The sequence below is a fragment of the Ambystoma mexicanum genome, chromosome 1p, assembly GCF_040938575.1.
Source record: "Ambystoma mexicanum isolate Mex_15411 chromosome 1p, UKY_AmexF1_1, whole genome shotgun sequence".
Classification (NCBI taxonomy): domain Eukaryota; kingdom Metazoa; phylum Chordata; class Amphibia; order Caudata; family Ambystomatidae; genus Ambystoma; species Ambystoma mexicanum.
Genome location: NC_090921.1, coordinates 131,811,320 through 131,824,102, shown reverse-complemented (window position 1 = coordinate 131,824,102; position 12,783 = coordinate 131,811,320). Strand labels below are relative to the sequence as shown.

Genomic DNA, 12,783 nt, shown 5'->3' with positions numbered 1-12,783 from the left:
GGAACCCACAGAACAGGCACTAAGAGGAATAGAACCTTGCACAGAACCGTACCCACGTCGTGATTGAGCAGGCATTTGACCTTCTGAAGACACGGCTCCGGTGCCTAAGCTGGCCGGGTGAGGCTCTCCTGTACGGCCATGACAAAGTGCCGAAGACAACCATGGCATGTGTCATGCAGCACAATATGTGTATCAGATGGAATGGGCCTCATTAGGACCCAGGCGGTAAGGGGTTTACGGCGGCGTAAACAGCGCCGACCCTTACCGCCTGATTCCGAGGTCCCTTAGCACCATGGAGGATTTAACACCTGCTTTTAGCAGGTGTTAAAATCCATGGCGCTAAGGGACCTTGTTGTTAATTACGCCACCGTAATTTACGGTGGCGTAATTAACGCCTTCCCCACTCCCATTATGCCCTATGGGGCAAAAATGGGAATGGGGAAGGGTAAATGGGTTAATGGGGACTTACCGCCCCGCCAACCTCGGAATGGGGCGGTAAGTCCGCCAACCACCATGGCGTAAATGTAGTTTACGCCGTGGTGGTAAAGGTACGACCCAGGCGGTAACTTACCGCCTGGTTCGTAATGAGGCCCAATGTGTCTATGCCTCCTGACATTGACATGCAACCACCTGATGAAGATGATGTTGATGGGGATGAGGATGGGGGAAATGGGCCACCAGGACATGCAAGTGGCGATGGCCAGGAGGCACACGATGTGCGTCAGCATCTGATTTATCAAATATTCTGAGAGACAAGGGTCAACTATTTTGGATGGAGATGGGTATTGTTGCCCTGCTGTATGTGGTGAGGCGCACAATGGACCCTGTCCCCAATAAAGTACACATACACAATGAAGAAGACCAAGCCTGTGTCTCAACTTGTCAACAGTGTATTATGATTAATTCGTGAACAAAAAGTGCATGGCCCCAACTGTGCAAACACCCTTTCCCTCCTCCCCCCACAACACTCCCAAAAACACTCTTTACCCCCTCCCTCACAACACTCCCAAAAACACCCTTTCCCCCCTCTTCCCACAACACCCCCATGTGTGGCTTGTAGTGCGTAGGTGTCCTGCTGCACATGTGCCAGCTAGTTCTTGCTGGCCCTACCTCTCATGGCCTCCACCGCCATAGGGAGGTTGGGATGGCGTGCGCCTCATGGTGCGCAAGGAGCGGCGGCGGGGGCTTGTCTGACGAGAACTCGCAGAGGAGGAGGTGCCCGGTTGATCCTGTGGTGGGTGGGATATTGTCGCTCCATAGCGTCTGCTATGCGTGTGAGGACCTGCCTCAGTTGGGCCATCTCCTCACATAGCGTGTTTGTGCAGGCCTCCATGCCCTCTCTTGTCTGACTTGCATTCGGCCTAACCTCCTCCCTCAAACGGGATGCCTCTTCCACATGCTGGCCAACCAGCGCTGTTATTTCCACCTGCCTCTGGCTGATGGCTGACAGGTCATGGCTACTGCGTCCAGCTCTTGGTGTGGCTGCTGCACCCTGGTCCATGCCTCGGCCATCAGGTGAGGACACCTGAGGGCTCCAGCACCCTTCCACTGTGTCGTTGCCAGATTGTCCATGGCTACTTGATTGCGATGGTAGCCGTGGGCTTGGCTCAATGGATTGCGGGGGGCTGGGGGTCTGCCTTTGCGTTTCAAGGTCAATGGTCTCCTCAACGTCTGACAGCGGCGCGGTGGCTGCTGCCTCACCAGTGGAACTGGTGGCGGCAGAGAGCGGGCACCCCGTGCTTGTTTCCAATGACAGGGGGAACACTGCCGTGGGTGCAGCTATTGTAGCAGCTGTGGCTTCAGGCCGTGTTGAACTGGCGCTCTTGCTGCCTTTACCCCTCTGCTGGTGCTCACTCCTCCCAGGGCCCCTTGAGTTGGTGGCGGTGTCCCCTGTCTCCTGTGTCCTGGGCTTTTTCTTGCCTGGGAGAGCGTGTGTCACAGTGCCCTGTTCATCACTGTCTGTCTGTGATCCTTGGGGGACAAAAATAGGGAATATCATTGGTGATGGTTCTACGTGCCTTATGCAGAATGATTACGTCATGCCGCTCTATGCCTTGGGACCTCTTTAGTTGGGAATCCGGTAATGGGGATGTCGGGAGGGTTATGCATGAATGGGTCTGTGTTGCATGTGTATGTGGTGAGGCGTGCATGTGTGTGTGTTGGGGTGTGACATTCACATTGACAGGGTTGTGTGCATGTATGTTTGTGGCTGGATTCATGGGCTGGTTCTGGACTCAGATTTGGGGGGCCCCTCACCCTTCCATTGTTTAATGTGTACACTCACCTCCAACTGATGAAGTGGGCGCACCACGCTCCATATCTCCGACTCCCTCGATGGATTCCACGCCAATAGTGCTGGCGCAGGTCTCCTCCCACTCCTGGAGTTTTATTGGTGAATCAGCTCCACTTCCTGTGGCCATAGCTAGGTTGCGATTTGCAGCCAGAATGCTGCGGACCCGGAGCTGCAGATCGTCCCACCGCTTTCTGCAGTCCTTGACAGTGCGGGTGGTGGTGCCCACCGCACTGACTTTGTGGGCAACCTCAGCCCAGATGGCCTTCTTCTTCACGAGGGTCTCACGCCGCATGTCGTTGGTGAATACAACATTGGCACTTGCGGCAAGGGTCTTGGTTAAGATGATCAGCTCCTCGCTGGTGAATTTTTCTTTGCGCTGCCGATCCGCACCTTTCTTGATGGCCTTTGGCATCTTCAGGGTATCCGGGATGATTTGGTGTTGGAGTGGAAACAGGTCCTGGCTGCTGAGGATGACAATGGTTGTGTTTTTAAAGATGGCCGCGTGCTCTTTCCCGTTCCTGTGCGATGACGCTATTTCCGGTTCCGCAATTTTATGGTCACCGCTAATAGCGGTGACCGCTATTTGCATGTAGCGGGAGGTCGGAAGTGCTATCAGCGCTTTTGTCGAAGCCGGTAAGTGACTTTTTGGGTTCTTTTGCGGCATGGCGGTAGGGTCATTACCGGCATGGCGCTGTGCTCGTGTCCGCGTACTCGTAATGCCACGCTATTAGCGGCATCATGCAAAGCCGGACACGTTAATAGCGCCATGCCGGTAATGGCCGGATTTTACTGCATAACGTGTAATGAGGCCCTTAGTGTCCGAGAATTCAGTGCAGTGAGTGTTTGCTCTCTGCAACTTAACTGAACTGAGTATTCAGATTCAGACACTATAGTGTATTGAGTATTCAGTATTAGGCACTTTAGTGCAGTGCTTATTCTGTCTCAGCTACTGTGATGATGATAATAAGGGATCATTTATATAAATCTTTCGCCAAAACGCTTTATAATCAAATCTTTGTATATACTATTATTGTTGCCCAACCAAAAGGCCCACTGGCATGTGGCACTTTATAAAAACTGAAATAAATAAAGAAATAAATTAAATTGGTCCTCATTAATGTATTTATTGTTCAGCATGGGTTAATTTAGTGCTGTAACAGCTCAGTCTCATGTACTTCAGTGTGGTGAGTGTTCACTAGAAGCTACTTTAGTGCAGTGAAGATTGTTCACCCTGCCGCGTGTTAGCACAGTTCAGGTTTGGCCTCTGGTACTTTAGTGCAGTGAAGATTGTTCACCCTGCCGCATTTTAGTGCAGTTCATGTTTGGCCTCAGGTATGTTAGTGCAGTGAAGATTTTCCACCCTGCCGCATGTTAGCGCAGTTCAGGTTTGGCCTCAGATACTTTAGTGCAGTGAAGATTGTTCACCCTGCTGCATGTTAGCACAGTTCATGTTTGGCCTCAGGTACTTTAGTGCAGTAAAGATTGTTCACCCTGCCACATGTTAGCACAGTTCATGGGTTGCCTCAGGTACTTTAGTGCAGTGAAAATTGTTCACCCTGCCGCATGTTAGCGCAGTTCATGTTTGGCCTCAGGTACTTTAGTGCAGTGCAGATTTGTGTTCACCCTGCCGCATGTTAGCGCAGTTCAGGTTTGGCCTCTGGTACTTTAGTGCAGTGAAGATTGTTCACCCAGCCGTATGTTAGCACAGTTCAGGTTTGGCCTCAGGTACTTTAGTGCAGTAAAGATTGTTCATCCTGCCACATGTTAGCGCAGTTAATGTTTGGCCTCGGGTACTTTAGTGCAGTGAAGATTGTTCACCCTGCCGCATGTTAGCGCAGTTCATGTTTGGCTTCTGGTACTTTAGTGCAGTAAAGATTGTTCATCCTGCCACATGTTAGCACAGTTCATGGGTTGCCTCAGGTAGTTTAGTGCAGTGAAGATTGTTTACCCTGCTGCATGTTAGCGCAGTTCATGTTTGGCCTCAGGTACTTTAGTGCAGTGAAGATTGTTTACCCTGCCGCATGTTAGCGCAGTTAATGTTTGGCCTCGGGTACTTTAGTGCAGTGAAGATTGTTCACCCTGCCGCATGTTAGCGCAGTTCATGTTTGGCTTCTGGTACTTTAGTGCAGTGAAGATTGTTCACCCTGCCGCATGTTAGCGCAGTTCATGTTTGGCCTCAGGTACGTTAGTGCAGTGAAGATTGTTCACCCTGCCGCATGTTAGCGCAGTTCATGTTTGGCTTCTGGTACTTTAGTGCAGTAAAGATTGTTCACCCTGCTGCATGTTAGCCTAGTTCATGTTTGGCCTCAGGTACTTTAGTGCAGTGAAGATTGTTCACCCTGCTGCATGTTAGCACAGTTCATGTTTGGCCTCAGGTACGTTAGTGCAGTGAAGATTGTTCACCCTGCCGCATGTTAGCGCAGTTCATGTTTGGCTTCTGGTACTTTAGTGCAGTAAAGATTGTTCATCCTGCCACATGTTAGCGCAGTTCATGTTTGGCTTCTGGTACTTTAGTGCAGTGAAGATTGTTCACCCTGTGGCATGTTAGAGCAGTTCATGTTTGGCCTCAGGTACGTTAGTGCAGTGAAGATTGTTCACCCTGCTGCATGTTAGCCTAGTTCATGTTTGGCCTCAGGTACTTTAGTGCAGTGAAGATTGTTCACCCTGCTGCATGTTAGCACAGTTCATGTTTGGCCTCAGGTACTTTAGTGCAGTGAAGATTGTTCACCCTGCCGCATTTTAGTGCAGTTCATGTTTGGCCTCAGGTACGTTAGTGCAGTGAAGATTGTTCGCCCTGCTGCATGTTAGCACAGTTCATGTTTGGCCTCAGGTACGTTAGTGCAGTGAATATTGTTCACCCTGCCGCATGTTAGCGCAGTTAATGTTTGTCTTCATGTACTTTAGTGCATTGCAGATTTTTGTTCACCCTGCCGCATGTTAGCGCAGTTCAGGTTTGGCCTCTGGTACTTTAGTGCAGTAAATATTGTTCACCCAGCCGTATGTTAGCACAGTTCATGTTTGGCCTCAGGTACTTTAGTGCAGTAAAGATTGTTCACCCTGCCACATGTTAGCACAGTTCATGGGTTGCCTCAGGTACTTTAGTGCAGGGAAGATTGTTTACCCTGCCGGATGTTGGCGCAGTTCATGTTTGGACTCAGGTACTTTAGTGCAGTGAAGATGTTTCACCCAGCTGCATGTTAGCGCAGTTCATGTTTGGCCTCAGGTACGTTAGTGCAGTGAAGATTGTTCACCCTGCCGCATGTTAGCACAGTTCATGTTTGGCCTCAGGTACTTTAGTGCAGTGAAGATTGTTCACCCTGCCGCATTTTAGTGCAGTTCATGTTTGGCCTCAGGTATGTTAGTGCAGTGAAGATTGTTCGCCCTGCCGCATGTTAGCGCAGCTCAGGTTTGGCCTCAGATACTTTAGTGCAGTGAAGATGTTTCACCCTGCTGCATGTTAGCACAGTTCATGTTTGGCCTCAGGTACTTTAGTGCAGTAAAGATTGTTCACCCTGCCGCATGTTAGCACAGTTCATGTTTGGCCTCAGGTACTTTAGTGCAGTGAAGATGTTTCACCTTGCCGCATGTTAGCGCAGTTCATGTTTGGCCTCAGGTACTTTAGTGCAGTGAAGATGTTTCACCTTGCCGCATTTTAGCACAGTTCATGTTTGGCCTCAGGTACTTTAGTGCAGTGCATGATCAGACACACATACTTCATAGTTGTCCCTATAATTCAGTCTAAGGTACACTGGTGCTCAGTGTTAGGTACATTAGTGCAGTGGAAAGTGTTACTTCTCAGGTACTTTAGCACAGTGAATGTTCAGCATAGTAAAGCCAGTGTTCAGCCTCATGTATTCTAGTGCAGTGAGTGTTTAACCCATTTTCATGCATTGAGCGTGAAGTCTCAGGTACTTGAGTACGTAAGGGCGGATAGTATGAAATATCAGATACCTTTGTTCAGTGAATATTCAGCTCCAGGTATTTCAGTACTGTGAGTAGTTAGTATGAAGTCCTTTAGTGGAGTGCATGTTCCATCCACCTCATGCAGTCTAGTGCAGTGCGTGTTCGGCTTTAGGAACTTTGATGCTGTGAGTGTGACACAATGATTACTCAGCAATAGTAATGTGCTACCAAAACAAAATGTCTAAGCAGGGATCTATACATCTATAAACAGATCTAGGATCTTTCATTAAACTTACACAAGTGCACTGAGCTAATAAAAACATTGCTTACCCACCAGTATAATGAAAGAGAAAGAGCAGACTTTAAACCAAAGTGGCACTCTGGGGCTATAGAAGGGGTCTCAGGAAAAGACATCAGCTGCAAAATGTCAAAGTTAATGAAGATGTCTTAAAATCATAGAGAAGGGGGCTTTGTCACCTGGGTCCTTTAAGGGAGACCCAGGAAAAAGGCCACTTAAAATACCATGGGCCTCATTACAAGGATGGCGGTAAGGGATTACCAGTACTGGTAAGGGTACCGGTACCGGTAATCCCTTACCGCCGTACTGAGAGGTCCCTTCGCGGGGGCCTACCTTAAAGGCTGGTTTTACCAGCCGTTAAGGACGGGACCCGCAAAGGAACCTTGGAGGTAATTACGGTACCGCAATTTACGGTACCGTAATTACCGCCTTCCCCATTCCCATTGAGCCCTATGGGGGCAAAAATGGGAATGCGGAAGTGCCATGGTGAATGGGGAATTACCGCCCCCGCACACCTTGGAATGGGGCGGTAATTCTGCCATTCGCCATGGCGGACTCGGTAAAATACCGGCGGCAACCATGGCGCTAAAAGCGCCATGGTTACCGCCTTCCATGTAATGAGGCCCCATTAGTTCTTGTCTTTCAGCGGTCAACAGCATCGAGCTAGGCTTTTTGGCTTCGAACTAGAATTCTGGGCACTTTCGGCACAAAGACATGGTCAAGTCAGCGAGTGGCAGTGATGGGCTTGGATGATGCAGTGCTGTTCGGTAGCGGTTATGGCTTGTGGATAGATGCTGTGAGAAGCAGGCAGTGGCATGTCAGTGGTATTTGAGGATTGGGAAGCTTTCGGTGGAGAGAAGTGCAGACTTTCCTTCAGCGGGAAGTGGGCTCGACTGGCTCAGTACATTGTGGTGGTACTGCAGCTTGGTGCTCGGAGAGGCTGTGAACCAGGCAGGCAGTGTCATGTCGTTGGTATTTGATGATTGGGAAGCCTCAGGTGCAGAGAAGTGGAGACTTCCCTTCGGCAGGAAGCGGGCTCGATTGGCTCAGTACATTGTGGTGGTACTGCCGAAGCAATGGCTTGGACCTCGGAGAGGCTGTTAACCAGGCAGGCAGTTTTGGGGGATAATAGAAGACTTAGTGGGTTTCAAATGCAGAGACATCTGATCCTCCGCATTGTCCTCAAGCAAAACTTGGAGGTCCAGAATTTTCCTTGCAGCCGCTTTGGCGGCATGAAAGGTCCCTAACCCCGCTTTGAGGCAATTCGGAGACAGGCAGAGCCAGAGGTCACTCACTTAGTTCTTTGGCTTCTGGGACACCCAGTCCGAGGTTTTAAGGGGAAGGAAAATCCTTTCTTTTGTCCGTCCCAACCAGGAGGGTCTGTAGAGTCTTGTCTCGGGAGGATAGTTCAGGGGCAATGCACTCACCTTGGAAGCAAGACGACGCAGAGTAACACAGGTTCGATCCATGGGTCCGCGCTTAGAAACATCTGGATATTAAACGCGTTATAAATAACCAATCATCATCATAGAGCGCACTTCAGGAGTCTATCACCTTCAGTGAGCAGGGACCTGGTGTTACGCTCACCTGGTATCCACAGGGACGCCACCCAGCCCTGGTTGGATGATTTGCACTCTCAAACCCTCTCCTGGTCCCTTGGTAAGGCCTCTGGTTAAAGATGGGTCTGCAATATAAGAGAGCTGGATTCAATACCAGATTGTCTTTATGTTTTCCCACCTCTCTTGGCCTCAACTCCTTCCTCCCCCTTAGGCCTTCTCCTCACCTTAATATTGGAAAAGGAGGATTCTCAGTCCTGCTCCTCGTGGCAGGGGCGCGTAGATGTGGGGGGCGAGCAGCGACCAAGTTACTTCACTGGTGCAAGCCCTCCTGTGGGAATCCAGGCCTGCTGCGACTCCGTAGGTTTACTGCTTTACAGTCTTTAAATGCAGTTCTTATGTTCCTCTTAGTTCGAATAATAATGTCTTGCTTCTTTCCTTTTAGGTATGGAAAGGTATTTTGGTGTTGTCATGTAGTTTGAAGATGAGAATAGGCTGGTAGGCGAAAGCGCGGTGTGCGCGATGCTGTCTGTTGAGAAATGCGCGATGCGCGGCGCTGTTTCGGCTTTTATATTGCTAACCTGTGTCTTTTCTCTCCATGCAGGTTGCGATGTCCCTCGCCGAGCGCCGTAATGTTCCAGCAATGATACTGACCAGGAGATGACTACCCAGGTAAGAATTGTGTGTCTTTCTTCATTCGGGAGGAAACGTGAGTCAACACTTACTAATGCTGTCTTTCTGTCTCCTCTTTCCAGGTTATGGTATTCCAGGATGCATGCGGTGCCGGATGATTGGGTTCGTACCTTCAGGTGAGTGGAACTGAAGTCGGCGATGGATTGAAGACCGTTCCAGGTAAGTTTTGAAGTATTCTTTCTCTCTCTGCAGGTCCTTGGTTTCAGGTAAACTGGCATCAAAGAACTGGACACGGTGAGCATTACGCTGCCCACAGCAGAATAACACAAACCATGTTCTGCTGTTTGGGTGCAATTTAAATAGTCTCAGGTAAAGTAGTCCAGGTAAAATAGTCCCAGGCCTGTCACACCCAAAGTAATCCAGACAAAGTAGTCTCAGGCCTGCCACACCCAAAAGACTAGACCGCATAGCTCAGTTCCTTGTAATTGACCTATGTGTGTGACTCCATGTTGGCTGAACCCCCTCCCAAGTGAAATAGTCCCAAGTAAATAGTCCCATTCTAATGTTGGTCTTCATGATGGTTATGAGCCTGGCGCCAAAGGCACCAGGATTGACTCCAAGAGAGTCTTGGATGAGGTTTTAAGGCCTTTGACCTGGCCCTAACTGGAAGGCTGACTTGCCAGTGAGGGCAAGGGTCATGACAGCACTCCCCCCCAAGGCCCCTCTCACGGTGGCACTTCTGCCTGGTCCTGGTTTGGCTGGGTAATTCTGATGGAACTTTTTAATTAAGCAAGGTGCATGGATGTATACAGTATGTTCCCCTGATCTGTCTTGAGGGCCGTATCCCTTCCAATCAACTAAGTAGTATAGTTTGGATCTGGTGTATTTTGAGCCTAGGATATCCTTTACTTCAAACTCTGGTTCTCTGTCAACTAATACTGTTTTTGGTGGTGTTGTAACCCAAGTACCGGGTTGTACTGGTTTCAGGAGTGATACGTGAAACGCAGGATGAATCTGCATAGTGGGTGGTAGGGCTAATTTAACTGCCACTTGATTTATTATGGATTCAATAGAATAAGGTCCCAGATATCGGGGACGAAAGCTCTGAGTACCTTTTATGGGCACATATTTTGACGCTAACCAGACCTTGTCTACAATTTGATAGTCGGGGGCTTTACTACGATGTTGGTCAGCAAATTTCTTTTGTCTGTTCTTGGCTTGGAGTAAATGTTCTGCTGCTTCTTTGAAGGCCTGGGAAATAGTCGTATGTAGGGTTTTAACTGCTGGCATTTCCAAGGGGGTTGAGAGATCCAATTCTGAAGTATGTGGATGTCTACCATATACAGTGTAGAAAGGGGTTTGTCCAGTGCTGGTGTGTAATGAATTATTATAGGCATATTGAGCTATCCATAACAAGTCCTTCCAATTTCTTTTCACTTGATGTAACATGCAACGTAAGTATTGCTCAAGGGTTTGGTTTGTTCTTTCTGTTTGGCCATCTGTTTGAGGATGGTGACTTGTGGATAGTCGAATGTCAATTTGGGCCATTGAACAGCATTTCCTCCAGAAGTTGGATACAAACTGACTACCTCGATCTGAGATCAAGACCGATGGAAAGCCATGTAGCCGTACGATTTCCTCCAGGAATACTTTTGCTAAATTGGATGCATTTGGAAGACTCCTAAAAGGAATTAAGTGTGCCATTTTAGGGAACAAGTCTACAACTACTAAGATGGTGTTGAATCCTTGACTGGGAGGTAGATCTGTAATGAAATCAGGGGACAGTGTGTGCCATGGTGCGGGAGGAATTTCCAATGGTTGGAGAAGACCAGCTTGTTTCTGCTTTTGGGACTTGTTTTGCGCACACACACCTCAAGCTTGGATAAATTGTATGATGTCTTTGCGCCATGTGGGCCACCAATAGTTTTGTTTTACTTTAGCTAGAGTTTTGGCAATTCCAGGATGACCTTCAATCAGGGAGTCATGATAACCCGAAATAACCTGCTCTTGTAAATCTTTACTTGGCAAGTATAGACGGTTCCTAAAATATGGTACCTGGTCTTTAATGGTGTAATGTTCTCCTTGAGTACACCACTCTTGTGGGAAAGTGGGATCCATTAAGAGTTGGATCTTGTTTTGGAGTTCACCCTGTGTCAATGTTGTCATAAGACCCAGGAGTTTGTCTTCTGGAATGATGGCTACTGGATCTGGAGTTATGTATACCTTTTCATCAACACCCATGCGGGACAAGGCATCAGCCCTTCTGTTTCGGACTCCTGGCCGGTAGGTGATCACATAGTCATATTCAGCGAAGAAAAGAGCCCACCGCAGTTGACGGGATGATTGAGCCTTTGCTGTTTTTAGGTATAGCAGGTTTGGATGATCAGTTATGACTGTGACAGTATGTCTAGCACCAAGGAGATAGAGTTGCCATGCCTTGAATGCAGATTCTATAGCCAAGACTTCTTGTCTGTGATAGCATAGTTGAGTTTGGGAGGTGAGAATTTTCGTGACAAGAAGGCCACAGAGTGTAACTGGACAGTTCCTGGGTCCCTTTGTGAGGGAACAGCTCCCATAGCCATGCTAGAGGCATCCGTTTCAACTATATAAGGGAGGTCTGGGCGATGATGCCGTAGAACTGGAGCAGAAGTGAATTTTTTCTTACGTTTTTGAAAGGCCTTCTCTGCTTCTTCAGTCCAATGGAACTTTTTATTGTTTTTTCTCAATAGTGATGTAATTGGACGCACTATTTGGGAAAAATCTGGGATGAATTGGCGGTAAAAGTTTGCAAAGCCCAACATACTCTGGATTCCGTTAAATGAAGTTGGTGACGGCAAGTTAAGAATGGCATCTACCTTGTGGCTATCCATTCTGATACCTTTTGGTGTGAGGATAAAACCGAGGAACTCCACTTCGGTGACACGAAAAGAGCATTTTTCGAGTTTAGCATACAGTTTATGTTGGCAGAGTTTAGTAAGGATGGAGCGGACATGCCTGACATGGTCTTCTTTTGTAGCAGAATACACTGAAATGTCATCAATGTAAACCAGGGCGCAAACGTCGATTAACTCTCGCAAAACATCATTCATAAAGTACTGGAATGCAGCAGGAGCGTTGCAAAGTCCAAAAGCCATTACCTGGTATTCATACAAGCCGTATTTGGTATGAAAGGCAGTTTTCCATTCGTCTCCTTTCTTCACTCGAACAAGATGGTACGCCCCCCTAAGGTCCAGTTTGGTATAGATTTGGGCATCTTTGACTTGATCCAATAATTTGGGAATAAGGGGCAGTGGATAATGTTTTTTTACTGTGATCTGGTTTAATGCGCGATAGTTGATGCAAGTCCTCAAATCTCCTTCCTTCTTTGGTACGAAGAATAAGGGACTGGCTGCCGGTGATTTAGATGGGCGGATAAATCCATTTGCCAGGTACTGATCAAGATAAGATTTCAAATGGAGGTTTTCTGGTTCAGTAAGTGCATAGATTCGACCACAAGGAATTTGCGCACCAAGTATGAGGTCGATCTGACAATCGTAGGGCCTGTGCGGTGGTAGAGTATTGGCTTGTTCTTTCTGGAACACGTCTTGAAAATCTTGGTATTCATTTGGTAGAGTACTAGTCACACCTAGTACAATCGCCACCGTACTGGGAGTAGCAGATGTACATAAGTCTGTTTTCCCCTTTTCTTGGTAATAACAGGTGCGAGCACAATCATCGGAAAATGACAACTTCTTGGCACGCCAATCTATTAGAGGGTTGTGAGCTACCAACCATGGCATCCCTAAGATTAGTCAAAACTGAAGAGCTTTGATGAGATCGAATGCAATAGATTCTTGGTGTCCATCCTGGCACAGTAGGGTTAGTGCTGCTGTACATTGGGTTACTGGTCCGGAAGCTATTTCTGTCCCATCAACAGTAGTAACTTTTTCAGTAGTCGACTTAGAGCATAAGGAAAGCCCCATATCTGCTGCCAGTTCTTGGTCTACATAATTCCCAACTGCTCTGCTGTCTATGTATGCTTTGACAGCATGCATCCGAGACGGTTGTTGGTGATTGATCAAAATTACTGGTAATGCAAAGTGTGAGGTCTATTGCTCATC

The 12,783-nt window shown here is 48.0% G+C and overlaps 1 protein-coding gene across 2 annotated transcripts in view; it reads right to left on the bottom strand.

The window, feature by feature from the left end:
* Positions 1–12,783, bottom strand: part of NYAP1 (neuronal tyrosine phosphorylated phosphoinositide-3-kinase adaptor 1) — a 664,093-nt gene that overhangs the window by 373,850 nt on the left and 277,460 nt on the right. The window lies entirely within an intron of this gene.